The following is an 18,384-nucleotide window of genomic DNA, read 5'->3' as shown; positions in this document are numbered from 1 at the left end:
AACATTGCCTCTCCTGTTTCAGATCAAGCTCTTTGGATTTTAAGGAGCTATCCAAGGTCCTGAAACTTATTCTAGAGATAGAGTTTGGCATTTTGGATATCAAATTTAAAATTTCCAACTAAAATGAAGGAAATGAACCTCCCTGCACTTAATGTTTTTCTTTTACAGTTTCTCCCTCCCAGCCATAAACCCCATAGATTATTTTCTCCCAGCCAGGATCATGCTGGAGGAGAGCATGTGTGTGAAGATAAGCTGCAAAAGGGAAAAGATTTAGTACCCCTGCAAACCTTTTGCTTTACAAACCAGACCCTTATCTCTTTCATCTCTCAGGGATGCTTGAGGATTTCATATGGTCCACATTTCAAAGTGAACTAACCTGATCCATGTCTTCCAGTTTGATATGCACATATGAATGTTATCCTTCACATTTTGGCAACGTTCGTGATACACGTCTGAGGTTCCTCACCCTGATCGCAAAGAAATCTATCAGTATCACATTTACTTTGTACTTTAGGTAAGTAGGCTCTAGTTTGGATTGAGGTGCCCTTCTCTAGACTCTGTGCACTTCACAGCAGCTACTGGCTTTCTTTCTGTTAAATTGTCTCTTTGACTCCAATACAGAGCTTGCAAAAGTTACTTTGGGGAACTATAGCTCCCAGGATACATCAGACATCCTGACCAGACCTTTTCCAGTCCTTCAAAATTGTCTATATCCTACCAGACCTCATTTGAAAAACCAACATGCAAATTTTAGTTATTCATTAAGATTAATGGGAAATTTCATCTTCACTCCAGTCTTTTTGCTGCTGCAAAGTTTGAGGAACCAGACTCTTTGATGCCTTTTATGAAAAGGCCATTTCTTTGTGCATTAGCAAAAGGCACATGAGAGCAAGAATTTTTTTCCTCAAAAATCCCTAGTGTTAAATTAGTAAGGACTAACTAATAATTAATTTAAGAAGAATGAGAACCACTGGGTAAAAGATCTTTTCAAACAGTTATCAGGCAAATTACACTAAAAAAGAAAAGGCATAACTGAGGGTAATTATATGGAGAACACACATATAATGGATATAGAAATGCCATCCCATTTTGGCAATACACCAGCAGTATCTTGATACAGATCTTTTTCCATGCAGTGGGTGAAAGACCCTATGGAAAATGGTGTTGGCAGCTCACCATTAGAAATTCATAATTTGTTTGAAAAGAATTCTTGCTTTACACCAGTATGTGGAAATCCTGCATTCCTTCTGTCCTACATCAAAAGATGTACATTTGTCTTTGGGACAAATGTTGTAGATCTAGCACTATTGATGGAAGAAAGTATATTGCAACCCAGAAAACTGTACTGTACCATTAAATTCCCAGTCTGGGAGTTTTCTCTGGCCTTACTATCTACCTTTCCCCTTCTCTCCTTGCTTGTTCGATGTTGTTTGTTACAGGGAGCCCTGCAAAGGGTGCAGAAGTCAGTGGAAGGGTAGGAAGAGATGAGAGAACACAAGCTATTTCTCTTGCTGCTCTGAGGAAACAGAAGGAACACTCTGGGTTGCAACCGGACAACTTTTAAGAAGACCAGAGTTGCCCATTCCTTCCTTTGAAGCCCAAATGTTCATCCTTTTTTAAATTCAGCTCTGATATAAGGATGAGGATGATGATATGAAAATGCATAGCACTTTGTAGTGTACAAAAGGACAGGTATCCTGCCCTGAGGACAGGGGAATCAATCAAAGGAAGAAAGCAAAGAAAAGACAGAGCAAGGTGTGGGGGAGATTATGGCGCTGTTTCAGTTACAGGTAGGAAATTTATTAAATCTATCAATTTTGGAATTAAACAGACCACAACTTTATAGTTCACAAGTATAACTAGCCTTGACATACTCATGGGTCCAGATCCATGCAATGACCAACTCATTGGTGGGTTGATGAGCTGCCATTAACCCAGCCTACTTGCTGGTCACCCATCAGGGATGACAGATATGGGATTCCACATGGGCAGATGTCCCTATGTGATTCGCCCACCGTGTGGGATTGGAGCAATGTCAAACACTCTGAGTTGGGCATGAACACCTGCTGTCCACACTCCCAAGGGCCCATAAGGGGACCCCGTTTACCCTTGCCTCCTTCCACTTGAATTCAGATCCCACACCAAACCACCACAAAGTTTTGACAAAGTATGAAGAAACATACTGTATAACATCAATGACTGTGATGTAATAGAAGAAAGAATGTTGAGGCCAAAGCTTCAATGAGGAATAAAGCTGGAGCATTATGTGGTCCAGCCACGACCACCACCAGCAGCAGTCCTTAATTGTAGTGAAGCCTTCAACCTAACTCCTCTGGTCCCACCCACTTGCTTTTCATTGGCTATTTTCCCACTTATTTCCAAAGCCCATGGAAATCACATGGGCTTCTGGGGAAAAGAGGCAAGCAAATCATATCATCTAAAAAGTCACCCTCTCCTCTACACCCAACAAGAATGCTCTATGGCAAATCAGGGTCCCATGGAGCACAACATTATTATTTTTTTAAATCCATCAAGTGAAACAAAATTCTCCCCCATTTCAACAGGCAAAATTCAATAGTTAGAGTTATTTGAACAAGGAGTAGTGTTGGGATTTGCTTGCCTGCCACAAAGCTGAGGAGCCTCTCAGGGGGGAAAAACCAAGATTACCCTAATTCAGCTTTAGCTTGGTTGAATGCACAGGATGTCTCCAACTTTTACAATGTAAGCATGCAATCCTTGGCTGGAGGTGACAATTTTGGTTTTTCCTAAATGTGAAATATTGGTAAATTCTTACAGAAAAAAAAAATGAAATGATGTTCTCAACCCTCCATATAATGAGAAGGGGAGTGACAGGCCACTACACTAAGATGGGAGAGCCGGAGTAAGAAAAGGCTTTACCAACAACCCATCTCTGTCAGATATTTTGCACTTTAGGCACCACTTTTTGACATTACTGTAAAGCACTGGGAAAATCTGTTGATTTCAAGGATGCAACAAAATGTCTGCACAGAATCTGGATACAGAGGAGCATGTCAGAATATTCTTCAAGAAGATCAGGATCAAATCCAATAGGATTAGGCTGGTAGAAGGTGTCTAATCAGAACAAGCAACTGATTGTCTGATACTAGAACCAGTAGAAGACAAAATCCAGGAAGTCCAAAATCAATCCCAGGTGAGTAAAACAAGAAGCAGAGCAAAATGTCATGTTGACTGGACTTTTGGCAGTCTCTTCCACCACCTTAGGCAGAGATGCTGAGATCAAGAGAATAATGATGCAGATATCTCAAACTGCCATGGTAACCCAACCTGCATAGGTGTACCAAAGTCAGTCATGACAACAACAAGCAGTGACCATAAGGCACTGATCTGAAATGTGTGTCTGCCTTTTAAAGTTTTGACTCAGTTTGAGACAGGATTTCAAGCTGTAGCATCAAAATTAATTCGAACATGGTCACCATTTGTTTAAAAAAATTCTTTAAAGTTTAGATTTGTTTAGAAACACCAACTATACAAATCCATTTGGGGGAAGCTATGGAAACACTGAAGATTCTAGTGGCATCCTAAAGACCAACTGTGATCAGCATAAGATTTTGCAGTCTGCAGGCCTCCTCATTAGGTGCCTGGAATGTTATGTGAATTGGCAAATATTTATTCACTCTTTGCTGGGTGAAGGATATAAGGGGGATAATTAGCTTACTGACAAACAGTCTTTGGATGGTATCATGGCAAAGTTATGGTGATTACCATATATGTTGCAAATTATGGCCTATGCAAATTCCAAGAGATCATCAGTCTTGTCAGTTCAGACCTGTAAGCCTAAGTTAAAATAATGTTAGTGCTTCTTAAGTTCTGAGGCTACAATTCTAAATGTCTCTATACTTAGGTAATCAATCCATTTGGAATATCTAGGATTTATTTTTCAGTAAACATAGCACATTGTAGGCCTGCAGGTGTGCATGCAAGGGATGTTTCTGGGCCATGCTAGGAGCCATGCTCTGTATACAGACCCATGTGCTGTATGCTGTGAGACCTTCAAAACATGAAGAGTGAAATAACTGACACACAAAGAACCAGGCAACCTGTTTGTTCCACAGCTCACCAGTTCTTTGCAAGGAGAACACAGACGCTTGTGCACCAATAGCCAAATACATTTGCTAAACTTTCAAGGCAGGTAACCTTACTTGGATTAACTAGGGCTGTTCATTTTGCAGGATAACTGACCAATCTGAGACACTCCCTGGTCTTGAATAAGCTGTTGGTTGGTTTTTAAAATTTATTTACAGGTACGCTTGATGTGAACCTCATTTTCTCTTACTGTGGCAGCATTGGTCTGATGGCTCTCTTCCAACACTATGATGCTATGACAATGAGTTCACCTTTTAAATACATCTTGGCATGTCAAATCAAATTTATTAATGTTCAACACACTGCATAAACCCAGTAATTGACTTGAGAACACTAACAATACTGGTGAATCTAGGGCACTAGATTCAGACATCAGACACATGCGCGCGCGCACACACACAAATATTCATAAACCCCTTGCATGTAAAGACTTCAAAGAAGTTTGCAAGAGTCATAAAACAGGCAATAAAGGCCAACACATAAAATCAAGATACAATATTTATATTATTCATAAGAGTAATAAGACTGGTAGGCTAAACTACACTATGAAGGCTTTAGAAAACAATTATGTCTTCAAGATGCACCAAAAATTAGAATTGCTGGGTCATGTCTGATATCAGAAGGAAGAGCATAATAGAATCTGCTTCTGAGTTTTCAAAAGGCTTTGAAGTATAGCTAGAAGTAAATATCTTGGTGCAAAAGGATTTTGTGGCTGTACAAAGCAGTGCAAGTTCTGTCTTCCAAATTCAGCACTGGTTGCATTTCCATGCTGATGTCATCTGATTATATATTCGCTGTTTAAGGTCCATTTAAGATATTAACCTTTCCAGAAAGACGTTTCCTGAAATGGCTCCGTTTGCCTGCTTAAAATGCACCCCCTGCTGCGGTCTTTCTCCCAAGTTAATGAATCAAAGGCCAGAACAGTTGCAGCCCACCATCTAACAAATGTCCCAACTTGCTCCTTGCCTCCCATAACACCACCACATCCCTTGACACCTAATTTGTTCTGAGCAGGATGAAATCATGTTTTATTATTTTATTTAAATATACAGGCTTCCACACGTTGAAAGATAGATTAGATGGCAAAGACTAAAAACAGTCACATTGTAGTATGGAGACATACCTAAAACTAGGAAAGTTAAGTGGTAAAATGCAAACTTTGTGGACAGAACATTCTGGGTCTATCTCCAACATCCACAGTTCAATGGCCAAGAAATAGGTGATGACGAAAACCTCTACCGGAGAGGTACTGCCAGTTAGCATAAACATTATGAATTATATGGACTAGTAGCCTCACTCCATGTAAATCCATGTATTTTCTTAGCCTGAGCTGGGGAAAGTGACTTCTTGGACTATAATTCCCAGAATCCTCCAGCCAATGTTCAGTTAGGCCGGAGGATTCTGGGAGTTGTAACCCTAATACAGTAGTTCACTTTTCCAGGCTCTGATGGGCATAGTATCTTTCTCCTCTTATGCTGTTTGTGCTGCAAAAAATTACAAGTGTATCTTTGTACCTATAATGGAATTCTGTATGCCCAGCACTAGCTCTTTATAAAATGAGTGTACCCATTTTAATTGGCCACATCTCAAGGTTGCTGTGCCAGGACTTGAACAGAAAAACGCTGATCTACCAATGTGTCCTTTGTGGTGAGTGACTCACGCTTGAATAAGGGAGAGGGGGATGATTGACATTATTTCCACCACCATTCAATACTTTGTGGATATTTCCTAATTAACCTGTCTTCCCATAGGGCAGGTGTGCCAATATGTCTCTCTCTTAACCTTTTTCCTGCCTTTCCCTGCATCTGCCTCCACTCTGGCTCTCTGCTCTCCCTGCATCCTGTTTTCATCCCTCTTGGATGGGTTTGACTCTAGCTGTTGAAAGACCCTTTCATGGATCATTCATTCTTAGTGAGATAGAAAAAGACACATAGCACAAACATCTGGTAAAACCTGAAATATCCTTTGGTTGTAATTCTGTATAGATGCTGAAAATGGTGTTAGTCTAGGCTTTATGGATATCATATCTAATTTTGTACTGGAAAGCAACTGGAGAAAAATAGCTGAATTTTAGGTTAGAAATGCCAAGGAAGGAAGATGTGAGAAATAGATCCCCTCCTCCATCCTATGAAAATTATGATCTATCTAGCAATGACTTCTGCAGATTACTGACCATGCTGACAGAGAAATTCTGAGAATTATAGTCCCAAAAGTAACTTTTCCATGCACTGTTTAGAGGTTGGATCTCACAGTCCTACTTTTGTTCTGTGGATAGTAGTATCATAAAATATCCTGTTAGTCCTGTCAGAAACTGCAGGAGGCTGGATTAATTGCTCATCTAGGCTATTAGTGCAACTTGCAGTAACAACTAGAATCTCAGGCAGAAATCTTTCTCATCTCCTGCTACCCAGTACATAGAGATGTCAAGTTTTGAATCAACATTCAACCAACTGTAGTATCAGTGAACTATTGTCCCTTCCAGTGGCCCTACTCCATTTAATACTTCTGGTGAGACATGTCCATAACTTGCCAAAGGCCAACCAGTGAGTTTTAAAACTGAGAAGGAATTTGCACCCATATCACCTTTGTTCAGTTATAATACTCTGTCTTATAATTCCCCAACCCGGTGCACTCCAGATGTTTCAGACTGCAGACTCTCTTCATTTCCAGCCAGTAGCCACAATGCTTGTTGCACCATCTGGTGCATACAGCATTGGAAAAGGTTCCACTACCCAGTACTCTACAATAGATTTTTGTCCATTCCACTGACCTTATCTCAAGCAGGTTAGGGTAAACTGGGCCTTTAAGAAATTCACATTTTTGCAGAATCTTATAAATGTGCTGCTGAAGCTGATATTATATTATTATCTTCTAATAGTTCATGATTTATTATTCTATAATTACTTGTAAGTTACACTGACAGCCTGCCTATTTGCCTTCTGCCCTGAGTTATTCCTACATACTCTGCTGGCACTGTCATTAGTCATGAGCCAGCCTGAAGTGCGGATGGTACCTCTCGTCGTTCCAGAAGATGCCAATACATTGTCTGCCTGGATTTTGGAAACAGCTCCTCTCTGTACATAATTTCTTGCTAATTGCAGCCTCTTCCAGATGCTGCTGGCATTTACATGTCTTCTGCCAAATGGAACAGAATGTAAATCCAACTTTTAATACATATAAAGCTGTTGAATACAAGAAATGTGCATGGGGAGGGCCTGATCCACATGAATCCTATTTCACTGGTGAGTTTCAGCGAGCTCAAATCAGTCAAGACATGCCAACACTTCCACATTGTGTGCACATTTATTTTTATTTTTTTAAATACTCCTTTCTCTTCCATCTACTTGGAAATCATGATTTTTCTAACTCCGTCTGGGCCAGTCCGCCATCTCTGAGCTCCCTAAGCAGTGCTATTAGCAATTAGGATAAAGTATAGATAAGAAAAATTGACTTTTCTGGAAATCAAATCCATTACAAGTTAGTTGAGATAGCATTGCTGAAAATTGGTCTGCTTAATAGTTTGTGTGTTGCGAACAGCCTGTGCTAAACCTTAGCTGGCTTCTAGGTGAATTAACCTTAGTTGCTGTGAGGTTAAGATATAAGATTCTGTAAATGGATCTTGCTAGGCCATTATCTCTTCCAAGTGAATTAAGAGCATGCTTGCTGAATCCCAGCAGCTCCACAGCTAAAGTGTAAGCACTTGCAAGCTGATCTTCCTAGCCTTTGGTACCTGTATCAGAAGCCTCTAACAGGAATCTCTTTTAGGGCCTTCCCAACACATTGTGCTACCTGAGGAAAAGCAGCAAATGACACATTCATACAAACACAGAGAGAAAAATAGTACCCAAAGCTAGGAAGGTTATTCTGGCACATGAGGCAGAAAACTACCTCTCCTTGCCTCAGCAGTCTGATTACAATAATAGCAAATTATCTATTTGCTGTCTTTCATGACACCTCGGATCTGCTAGGACACCTGGGAGGGCTGTCCCCTTCTGCCTAATTGTAGATCTAACCATGCCTGTTGTAGATATGCAGAGAATCCATGAGACTTTGAGCAAAGCTTGAATGGGATCAAGTGGAGAGTGAGTAGTGTGTCAGAAAGTTCCCAATAGGCAATTCCAGGCAGTAAGAAAAAACTATGTTGGAGAAAAGCTCCAAGATAAGATGAATATTTTATTATTTTTTAAACTGCCATCTTGGACTTATGGTGACCCTATGAATGAGAGACCTCCAAGTCACCCTGTTATCAACAGCTCTGCTTTGGTCTTGTAGGCTGGGGCTTTCTTGATTGAGTCTATCCATCTGTAATGTGGTTTCCCTCTTTTACCACTGCTTTCTAACTTATCAAACATTATTGTCTTTTCTAAGGTGTCATGTCTTCTCACTATATGTTCAAAGTACAACAGGGTCAATTTAGTTATCTTGGCTTCTAGGGAAAGTTCAGGCTTGATTTGCCATAGGACCCATTTATTTGCTTATACTGGTGGGCCTTCCCTGAAGCCTTGTTTATATGATTTGATCAGACTTTGCACTATATCCTTCGATTGCTTTTGCTACTTCTCTCCTCACTATTAATGCCACCTCATTTCTTCTTAGATTTTCATTTCCTGAGTACAGTCGGCCCTTCTTGTACACGGATTTTTTATATATGGATTCAAGCATCCACAGTTTGAAAATGTTCAAAAAAAGTATAAATTTCAAATATCAAACCTTGATTTTCCATTTTTTATATGGGACACCATTTTGCTATGTCATTATATTTAATGGGACTTGAGCATACATGGATTTTGTTATCCGCAGGAGATCTTGGAACCAACCCCAGCGTATAACAAGGGTCCACTATAATACACAGTATAATAATCTGACTCAAAATGTCCAATTCCTGTCCACTTTAGCTCACTCATCTCAAGTATTCCAATGTGTGTTTATATGTTGCATTTTTTGTTTTACTATGTCTAGCTTCCCCAATTCATTTTCTTCACATTCCATGTTCCTATAATATGTGTTGTTCAACTCTGGATTTTCCTTTCTAGTGTTGCCATAATTGCCACTAAAACCTGGGACAAAATGTAGGGGAAAATCTAGACCAAACTGTAGGAGAACTGCAGGACAAAACTCAGGCCAAAATGTAGGACATTTAAGTAAAATGAAGGACCTTAAATGTCCTACATTTTGGCCTGAGTTTTGTCCTGCTGTTCTCCTACAGTTTGGTCTAGATTTTGTCCTACATTTTGTCCCAGGTTTTAGTGGACAATTATGGCAACCCACCTTTGAACATGTGAATAGCTGAACATCCATTCAGCTCGAGTCCAATTGCATCATTAGCCATAGTGCTACTCATAGTTGTTCTTTGCTGAACCCCAGTAGCTTGTTGAGTGCCATGTGATCTGGGAGTTTCATTGTTTGGCACTATCTCAATTTGGATGGTCTCATCATAGGTTTTCATGGTACAACACATTCAAAAGGGATGTATTGATATTTACTTCTGTGCATTTCTTGTTATGAGTTATGCTCAATAAATATGATTATTAGACTTCAGTGCATAAGCCAGAAGAGCTGTGTGTTGCCAGAGTTTGTATGAATTGTTAAGAATGTGTACTGGGCAGGTAGGGCTGTTGGCCTGGACCCTTGTACATTTCGGGGAGGGGGAGTCAAATCTCATTTCAAAAGTACAAAATTAAGTTGTACTCTAACCCCCCTCTTGCTGACAAGAAAATGGTTTTGTTTTTGAGAACAATCAGTGCCTAACTGCCTTATCTACCTCCACTGAATGGTGACCTGCCAAACCAGCAGTAGATTTTAGGTGTCATGGTGTGTAATTTATTACCATTGTGTTTTTACTTCTGAAGATGGGGAGAGGTACTAGAAGAATGTTCTATATAACACACACCAAGTTGCACAGTACTTAAATAAGTTGCTTAACATTTTTAAGTACTGTGCAATTTGATGTGTGTTATATAGGAGGGAGAGGTTGCACATGCTACTGTGCCTTAGACAACAAAATGTCTTGGTAGGCCAGCCCTAGTGGAAGAGTCCAAGTTGTTTAGCCTCATAGGTTACTCTCTCTTAGAAGGTAGTATCAGTTCCTTGAGACAGAGCTCAGAACTCAGTAGTGCTTCTATTTTGGATTGCAATACCCTCAACCCCAGTCAACATAGCCATTCTGTTTGGTTGATTCTGGGGTTTGTAGTCTCAAAAAGTAATGTTCCCAAGCTATTATATGCACATATATCTTCTGTCAGAATCACTATCACCCAAAGATTGAGATGCAATTCCATGTGTCTCAGAGTTCCATACCAAGAGAGCAGTTAGGCCTGCTTCCTGCTCTTTTTAATTATTGTTGAATCTATTTGCATTCCTAGGCAAAATTCTAATACAATGAGTACCCCCTTCCTCCAAAGGCTTTATTTTAGCGGATTTGCTTTTCTCCATTTTGAGTGTTTAACTAAGAAGCTTCCTGTCAGTGCTCGTTCATTTATGGATGTCTTTGGTGCCCTCCTCTTGTGCCTGGGGGCTCTAAGCAAACACATAGTAACAGTCTGCAAACAAAAATATTATCTTGCTTGTGGGGAGAAAGGGAAAAGAACTGAGCAGCATTACAAATGCTTAATGATTCCCACCCAAGACACACTCCTGCTAGTTGCTAAAAATTGTCCAGTAAATTGCTAGGTGCCCTGAGAGTGGAAATCAGCTGGGTTTCTCATATTTTCTCATCTGAACTTGTTTTCTAAAGTCTTAGATCCTGATTCCTCCCACTTTCAAAGCAAGTAGTTTGATTATAAGTGTATGCCTTAGAGTAGCCATGAGTTGAAGAGGACAGAGCTTCTCGGCCTTTAATAACTGTTTGAAAGAAGGAATGCTAACAGATTATATTTGTTTGGCAAACTACCGCTGCTGAAATTCCCTCTTCCACACATTGAATAAAGGCACAGGCGCCTAAATCCCCATTATATTTGGCTTCCCTAGCATACGTCCAGTTTCTTATGAGCTGTGGAGGTTGGTGGCTTCCATATCAATGGGGTAGTGAATCTATCATAAAATTTAGTCTGAACTTTAAAGAATCTGTTGAAGCTGCTGAACAAACAAGAGATGGAATAATGCAATAGGATTATAAGGCTGGCTGCAGGATACTTATTTGAAGGTGTATTCCACCCACCACAACATTAAGTTCTGTTTTTTTGCTTTTCAGTTCTGTTCTTTTACTTCCAATAAAAATTAAAGGCTACAAAATTACAAGAACATTCATCTCTCTAAAGAAACAAAGTTAATATGCAAAACTGACTAAGTTATAAATGGTCTCCATTTTTCAAACAACGAAACTGGTGATTCTTTTCCATCTCTTCTTCCAATACAATCGGTTAACTTATCCATCTCACCATTCTCAAGAGTGTGAATATGCCATCATTTTATAAGTGATGAAGACAACTGTTTACAACCTCTGGCAAAAGCAATTTTTGCTGCAGCCAGTCAATTCAAAAATAAACAATCTATGGAGAAAAATGATTTTTTTGTCCAGATTAAATAAGACATTAAAAGGGTTCAAATTGGAGCACAACTCCATTACAAAGCCACAATGGTAATTTAACATATCTTCCCTAAATAAGCTTGAGCTTTAATGACCACCAGTTTCTAAAATTCATGAATGAAAAGTAATCTCAAATCAGAGCAAAAGAGAATAAAAGTATGTTTACTTAAGACATTTGGATGGTCTCAAACATTAGCACAAACATGCGGACTCATATAGAAGCAGGAGAATTGACATATGAGGAGTATGACAATAACAGCAAGACAGCTATTGCTGGAAAGTGGCTCACTATTGTGTTGTGTCTCTAACTGTCTGCATTGCTTGTTTGTTATTGAGAAAATTGTTTGTAATACAGTTTAACAATGGGTTTTTCAGTTTTTATTGAGAGGTTTGTAAAATGTGAAGCCCTAGTTTATAGTGAACACAGAAGCCCCTGACATATGGATCTTCATGTGCAACAGAGACTTCATCAGCTCAGCGGTGTATGCAGATACAGATATGCATACAGATCATCTGCATACACACTAATCAAACAGTGGGTTGGTGCTGTCAGCTTTGACAACACCAACGTTGACAACACCAGTCAATTCTGAGGAGGCAGGAGTGGGAAGGAAGGCCTAAATTAAACCATCTTCAATCATGTTAGCAATGCTGACAAAGCTAAGTGTACTGACTGACTGTTAGGCAATGATAATGATGGAGATCATCACACCTTCAGCTTACACCAGTACTTTACAGAGTAACATAGGCAAGAGAGAGATCCCTGCCCAGAGAATGTACAAGCTAAATTTAGACACAGGAACAACAAAGTAGGAGGGAGATAATGAAGGAGGAGGCACTATGCACCTTGTCCTTATCCAACAAGGATCCCTACTTTTGGGGTGATCCTATGAAATGTATAGATATATGATTGTGGACACCTGGCTTAAAAAGATTACATGTAAAAGGGATCTAGAAGTCCTAATAAACCACAAGCTGAAAATGAGTCAACAGTGTGATGCAACAGCTAAAAAGGCCAATGTAAATTTAGGCTGCGTCAATAGAAGCATACTATCTAGATCAAGAGAAGTAATAGTGCCACTATATTCTGCTTTGGTCAGGCTCCACCTGGAATATTGTGTCCAGTTCTGGGCACCACAAAGATGCTGACAAGCTGGAGTGCATCCAGAGAAGGGTAACAAAAATGGTGAAGGGTCTGGAAACCATGCCCCTATAAGGAGCAACTTAGGGAGCTGGATATGTTTAGCCTGGAGAAGAGACAGTTAAGAGATGATATGATAGCCCTGTTTCAGTATTTGAACAGATGTCATATTGAGGAGGGAGCAAACTGGTTTTCTGCTTCTCCAGAGAATAGGATCCGGAACAGTGGATGCAAGCTACAGGAAAAGAGATTCCACCTCAACATTAAGAGGAACTTTCTGACAGTAAGAGCTGTTTTACAGAAGGACACACTTCCTCAGAGAGTGGTGGAGTCTCCTTCTTTGGAGGTTTTTAAACAGAGGCTGGATTGCCATTTGTCAGGGATGCTTTGATTGTGAGTTCCTACATGGCAGGGGGTTAGACTGGCTGGCCCTTGTGGTCTCTTCCAACTCTTTGATTTTGTGATTCTGTGATACTATGATACTGTAGGATCTTTTTGCAACCATGGGTAACATCCATCAAGATGACTCATCCATAGAAGCAGACTTCTGCATGTATCCCTCCCCCCACTGCAAATTGCAACTGGCATAAAATGGTGCAGGTAAGTGGGAATTATATGGCATTGACCCATGCTTCAGGGACAGCAAAACGTTTAACCTTCAGGATAATGCTGGAGTACTGCTTCCATCATCCCGACTGATGGGCGTGTTGCTTGGGCTTGGTTGAAGTTGGAATTCTGAGGTCCAAGGGGCCCTGCAGGTGGTGCTTGGGTTTATATACATCTTTGAACTCCATTTGCTTTCTGCCATGCAGGAAAAAAGGAGGATGGAGCAAAGTCAGCTAACTAGTTATAGAAAAGCTGTCTGGGTCCTGGGAAAACAGACAGAGCAAAGCTAGGACTTGGTATACAGCACAAGATGGAAGTAACACTCTTGCTGCTGCTAGGGAACCCATAACACCAGGGGGTGTGATTAGGTCCATGATGTCATTGGATTGGTTAGAACAGGTAAATATCTCGGATGATGAACAAACTGGTTTTAGATGTGGATGTTCAACTGTAGATCACGGTCTTATCCTAAAGCATTTAGCTGGAAAATATGCATTCCTATCTGGGGGAGCTTGCTAAACAGTTTTCATTGATTTTAAGTCAGCTTTTGATCTAATTCCTAGGAGTAGGCTATGGAAAAAAAGGAGGACACTACAATTGATAAATGTTTACTAATGCTTATTCATGTCCTGTGTGAAAATACATTCAAGTAAGATGCAATCATACAGGACACCTTCAGACTCAGTCCCTACTTTTAAAGGAATTAGATGGGGCTGCATCCTAGCTCCTACTTTTAAAAATTTTTTTGTATCAATTAGCTGATTTAATGGCACTATCTTTCACACACACACACACACACACACACACACAAAGTTGGTTAATCGATCCATATCAGTTGTCCTCTATGCAGATGATGAAGTGGTTCTATCTTATTAAATAATAAGCTTAAGGAGCACTTATCCATTAGAATAATAATAATGTATCCTTAACTATTAATCACAATAAAACAAGGACCATGTTGTTATTGTTTTTACCAGAAAGAAGATAATTATAAATTGCAAATAAATGAAACTCCTATTGAACAAGACACAAATTGTAGGTAACTTGGAGTAATTTTCATTCTTCTTGCTCAGGGAAAATGCAGACAAAAATGGCAGTAGAGAATGCCCAGAAGAGTATGTCAGCTTTGCTTAGATTTTTTTATACTAAAAGGATGGGGGGAGACATATTTTTTCTGCTAACCAAATATTTATAACCAGAATTGTATCTCAGTTCCCAAATGTGTGCTTGCAATAATAATGACCTTGGAGGATCTACAGTACAGTGGACCCTTGTTATATGCTGGGGTTTGGTTCCAAGATCCCCCGTGTATAACAAAATCCAGAACTGGACACAATATAATGACATAGCAAAATGGTGTCCCTAATAAAAAATGGAACATCAAGGTAAATTTATACTTTTTGGGAACATTTTCAAACCGTGTATGCTTGAATCCGTGTATAAAAAATCCGTGTATAAGAAGGGCCGACTGTACATAAATACAACCTAAATAACAAGGCAATCATAATAGTTAAAGATTTCCCAAACCTTGGATAAAACATTGATCAGAATGGAAATTGCAATCAAGAAATAGTAGGAATGGGAAGGGCAGCCATGAAAGAACTAAATAAGATCCTAAAGTGTAAAGATATACAACTGAGCTCTTAAATCAGAATCATCCAAGCCATTGTATTCCCCATCACTATGTACAGATGTGAGAGCTGGACAGTGGAGAAATCTGACAGTGAAGAAAGCTGAAGAAAGTAAACTTATTGGAGATGTGGTGCTGGAGAAGAGTGCTGAGGATACCATGGACAGCCAAAAAGACAAACAAATGGGTCCTTGAACAGATCAAGCTTGAAATACCCCTAGAGGCCAAGATGATCAAAACTGAGGCTGTTGTACTTTGGTCACATCATTACAAGGCATGACTTATTGGAAAAAACAATAATGTTAGGGAAAGTAGAGGGCAGCAGAAATAGAGGAAGATTGCACACCAGATGGATAGACTCAATTAAGGAGATCATGGGTCTTTGCATAACGTAGGCAGAGCACTGGAAGATAGGAGGTCTAGGAGATGTCACATCCACAGTGTTACCATGAGTTAGGGCAATGGGGTCTGTTAATACACACACACACACACAGAGAGAGAGAGAGAGAGAGAGAGAGAGAGAGAGATGCTAATCTGTCATCAAGCAATAAAGAAAGGACATAGAATTACAAAATCACTGGTGTTTAGTCTCCAAATGCCCCATTCTTGCAGTTATTAGGAAAACTCTTGGCTGTCCCAATTATTTGACAAACCTAACAATTTCTAAGTATAGGAAAGCTTTTACATTAGCATGATTTAATGTGCTACCATCTGCTGTATTGGAGGGGAAATAGAAGAGGATCCCATATCATGAGTGTGTTTGTCTCTCTGCAAATGAGGTGCTAGAAACTCTTAGCCATGTCCTTTTACATTGTTCTTTTTGCCAAGGGAGATGTCTTGCTTTAATTACATCTATTCTCTAGAATATTCCTGACAGGATGAAAGAATTCTATCTTTCCCTTCTGCTTATAGACCAGGCCTTACAGATTACAGATAAATTTGCTAGAGTTTGTGTGACTGCCATTGTGATCCATACACAGATAATAAATCAGCAGTTGATAATGACTATAAAGAGCTCTCTTAGAAGTATTCAAGTGGCCACGTGAGACATATTCGGTTGGAGATTATGTATAAACCTTGGATTTAGCTAGAGTATTGTGACTGACTTTTTGGCGGCTTCTTCTTCTTTTGCAATGTAAATTTGATGTGTTTATTGTATTTTATGCTATTTTGTTTCATGGTAAAAATTCTATTCTCTGTTTTTATGCTGGTCTATGGTCATAATAAATTATTGGATTGAATTGAATTGATGTCAGAAGCATGACCACACCACTTGAAATATCCAGCTTGCAGAGGGTCAAAGGATAGACTCCCAGTTTGGATCCCCAAATGGTTTCCCCGCCCCTGCTTTGCAGACATGATGCAAGACGCTGGTTGTAAACTATTTAGACCTTAACTTCAGAGGTCTGGTGTGGAAGGAGCTTTATGCATGTGCTCTCTGCTGTTTTGTTAGCCCAACCAACAAAACAGCAGCAGCCCTGTGTCCAGTCTTCCCAGGGAGATTAAGTATAGCACACTTCTCCCCTATGGCAATATCCATCTTCTGAAATTCCTTTTCTACAGAGGGCCTCGGGAATTGTTCCTTCTAGATCTGTCATTTCAAGGCAAATGCAAGGAATGTTGCTGGTTTCATTGAAATCTCTTTTCCCCGCCTGCCCCACACAGTTTTACAGCTGCTCTGTTGTTCTGTGTTACAGATTAACATCAACAGAAAAGAAAATCCCTGAATTTAGCATTCTTGCAATCTAAATATCTGCAGTTCCTGGGAGTTGGGGAAAGGGATGGGGGGAGACAGAAAATAACAGCACTATGAAAGCACTTTTTCTTTATTTATATTTTACATTAGGGGTGTTTCTATGGGGTTTGGTTCCAGAACCCCCCGTGGATAACATAATTTGTGGATGTTCAAGTCCCATTAAACACAATGGCATAGTAAAAGGGTGCCCCTTATATAAAATGGAACAATCAAGGTTTGCTCTTTGAATTTATACTTTTTAAAAAAAATATTTTCAAACCGTGGGTGCTTGAATCCATGGATAACAAAATCCATGGATAAGGAGGGCCGACTGTTTATAGGTATATATTCTCAACTTTTATAACTTTTAGGTGAGACTTTTATCCCAGTATAAAATATAAAGAAAAAATGTCTCCCTTGCCCTCTGTTTCTGTTTCAAGTCCCACCACCACTGCCATTGTTTAGGCTGATAATGATACTAACACAATTGAAACACAGTATAAAGGAACAAGGAGATATTGGAGCAGCAAAGAATGAATCCGAACTGATATAGGCATCTGCGCTTCAGTTTACTGTACAATTTTAACCCATATTTTCTTAGAAGCAAGCCTTCCCCTCCCCATGTTTGAAGAAACTTACTTACAGGAAAGTAAACTATGGGATTATAGCTTCATAGCACCATTTTATTAATTTCCATGCAGATTTATGCCCTGTAGTGATCAATAGGGATTACTCTTTGATAAGTCTGTATAAAATGATAGATTTAGGCTGCAATCTACAGCCTGTCAGTCATCGACAAGCATTAGGATCAGGGTTTTGTAGAATTTCTACTCCACTGACAGAGATGAACCCCATTGACAGGGCAGCTTTTACAGCCATGGTAAAGTATTGGGAGTCCTAGTTAAGCTGTCAGAAAACTCAGTTAGTATAAATGGAACAATGGTCTCCTTTTTCCACCATGATGACTGGGGAGTCTAGGAGCTATACTCCAAAAAAAGTAATGTTTCCAAGTGCAAAGCAATCAAAAAGATGCAAAGCCCTTTCATTCCCAACCATATACCTCAAAAAAGTAAAGAGGTCTGCCAGCCTAGAGGTGACATGATCATTTTTCTCCCATATGTGTCAATGCTCTGGGGAATTGAAAGTCTGAAAGGAGGCGAAGTGACATCAAGTAAGAGAGAACTTCTAGACAATCAGTTCCAAGAGGGTCATTTTGCAGCAAGCTTTGAAAGAAGAAAGGCTTGGTGTGATGATGAGGTTTGAATGTGATACAGAACAGGAACAGAAGTCCATAGAACTAATGAAAAGGAGGCATCACATAATCAGAATAAAAGGAGAAGTAAATTATTGTGGTAGTGAATTTCGGACGGAGGCAAGAAGACTGTAGGCCAGACTAGATATTAAGGGGAATGTGTATTCTGTGCAATGAAAGTTTTTAGTCTTTCATTGAGGTTTCCCTTGTTACATATGTTAGCAATCAGACTTGCTAATTAGGGCTGTGTTTCTCTTCCAGAGACCAACCACAAAATAAAGAATATTAAATGCAAGATGCATAGGTGGAGAAAATCACCATGCTATCACAAACAGAAGTCTTTTATCACTTGAGGGTGTACGTCTGGCAG

The 18,384-nt window shown here is 39.6% G+C and overlaps 1 protein-coding gene across 1 annotated transcript in view; it reads left to right on the top strand.

Annotated features, from left to right (window-relative positions):
* Positions 1–18,384, top strand: part of ASIC2 (acid sensing ion channel subunit 2) — a 483,092-nt gene that overhangs the window by 253,888 nt on the left and 210,820 nt on the right. The gene's annotated exons all lie outside the window — the stretch shown is intronic.

This window comes from Sceloporus undulatus, chromosome 6, assembly GCF_019175285.1.
Source record: "Sceloporus undulatus isolate JIND9_A2432 ecotype Alabama chromosome 6, SceUnd_v1.1, whole genome shotgun sequence".
NCBI classification, from domain to species: domain Eukaryota; kingdom Metazoa; phylum Chordata; class Lepidosauria; order Squamata; family Phrynosomatidae; genus Sceloporus; species Sceloporus undulatus.
The sequence above is the reverse complement of the archived record's forward strand: the minus strand, read 5'-3'. Positions and strand labels throughout refer to the sequence as shown.